This window comes from Harmonia axyridis, chromosome X (assembly GCF_914767665.1).
Source record: "Harmonia axyridis chromosome X, icHarAxyr1.1, whole genome shotgun sequence".
Lineage (NCBI taxonomy): Eukaryota > Metazoa > Arthropoda > Insecta > Coleoptera > Coccinellidae > Harmonia > Harmonia axyridis.
The window spans coordinates 36,349,974-36,352,375 of record NC_059508.1 but is presented as its reverse complement, the minus strand read 5'-3'; positions in this window follow the sequence as shown (position 1 = coordinate 36,352,375).

The window sequence follows — 2,402 nt, the reverse complement described above, 5'->3', positions numbered from 1 at the left end:
GATTTACGCTTTAAAAACACATTAGAAGGCAACCAAATCGAATTTGAGGAAATTCCACGATCAGAAAATTTTTTTCGAAAAAAAAAAAAATCCGAAAAATATTTTTCGATTCCGATTACTGATTTACTCTTTTAGAACACATTAGGAGGCAACCAAATCAAATTTGAGAAAATTCCACAATCAGAAAATTTTTTTCGAAAAAAAAAAAAATTCGAGGACACCTCGGTCATGGCAAGTTATTTCCCACAATCCATTCCCCGATCCACGTACATCCCAGAAAAAATCATCTCTCTAACTATCCTGGTTCAAAAGTTGTATCGGAACATTTTCACGTCGAAAATATATCTCTAAGTCCAAACCGATGCACCACGTAAACTAGGGCAGACCGATGCACCACGTAATATCGGGCAGACCGATGCAGAACGTAAACTCGATCATACCGATGCTTCACGTAATCTCGATCTTACCGATGCACCACGTAAACAAGGGCAGACCGATGCAGAACGTAAAGTAGATCTTACCGATGCACCACGTAATCTCGATCTTACCGATGCACCACGTAATCTCCATCTTACCGATGCACCACGTGAACTGGATCTTACCGATGCAGAACGTGAATTGGATCTTACCGATGCAGAACGTGAATTGGATCTTACCGATGCACCACGTAAACTCGATCATACCGATGCACCACGTAATCTCGGGCAGACCGATGCACAACGTAAATGACGATCGGGACCGGGGCGATCGGTCGTATCTGACACCGCCGGCTCGGTTCTAACATCGTCAATGAGTCGGGGTTGTAAAAAAGGACGTGAACATTTTTCCTTATAAAAATCAAACCCGACCATGGATTTTGATTCTGATTGTTGATTATCGCTACTAGAACATATAAGGAGGCAACCAAATCAAATTTGAGAAAATTCCACGATCAGAAAATTTTTTTCGAAAAAAAAAAAAAATCGTAATCACCTCGGTCATGGCGAGTTATTTTCCGTATTTCATTCCACAATCAACGTACAACATAGAAGAAATCATCTCTCTAACTATCCTGGTTCAAAAGTTGTATCGGAACATTTCACGTCGTAATATCTCGCCAAGTCCAGACCTCGGCGATAGGTAGTATCTGACACCGTCCGCTCGGGACTGACATCGACTTGGACTCGGGCTGATGATGGGGAGGCGTTTAAGGACGTGAACATTTTTCCTTATAAAAATTAAAGTCGACAATGAATATTGATTCTGATTACTGATTTACGCTTTAAAAACACATTAGAAGGCAACCAAATCGAATTTGAGGAAATTCCACGATCAGAAAATTTTTTTCGAAAAAAAAAAAAATCCGAAAAATATTTTTCGATTCCGATTACTGATTTACTCTTTTAGAACACATTAGGAGGCAACCAAATCAAATTTGAGAAAATTCCACAATCAGAAAATTTTTTTCGAAAAAAAAAAAAATTCGAGGACACCTCGGTCATGGCAAGTTATTTCCCACAATCCATTCCCCGATCCACGTACATCCCAGAAAAAATCATCTCTCTAACTATCCTGGTTCAAAAGTTGTATCGGAACATTTTCACGTCGAAAATATATCTCTAAGTCCAAACCGATGCACCACGTAAACTAGGGCAGACCGATGCACCACGTAATATCGGGCAGACCGATGCAGAACGTAAACTCGATCATACCGATGCTTCACGTAATCTCGATCTTACCGATGCACCACGTAAACAAGGGCAGACCGATGCAGAACGTAAAGTAGATCTTACCGATGCACCACGTAATCTCGATCTTACCGATGCACCACGTAATCTCCATCTTACCGATGCACCACGTGAACTGGATCTTACCGATGCACCACGTAATCTCAATCTTACCGATGCACCACGTGAACTGGATCTTACCGATGCAGAACGTGAATTGGATCTTACCGATGCACCACGTAAACTCGATCTTACCGATGCACCACGTAATCTCGATCTTACCGATGCACCACGTGAACTGGATCTTACCGATGCAGAACGTGAATTGGATCTTACCGATGCACCACGTAAACTCGATCTTACCGATGCACCACGTAATCTCAATCTTACCGATGCACCACGTGAACTGGATCTTACCGATGCAGAACGTGAATTGGATCTTACCGATGCACCACGTAAACTCGATCTTACCGATGCACCACGTAATCTCAATCTTACCGATGCACCACGTGAACTGGATCTTACCGATGCAGAACGTGAATTGGATCTTACCGATGCACCACGTAAACTCGATCTTACCGATGCACCACGTAATCTCGATCTTACCGATGCACCACGTGAACTGGATCTTACCGATGCAGAACGTGAATTGGATCTTACCGATGCACCACGTAAACTCGATCTTACCGATGCACC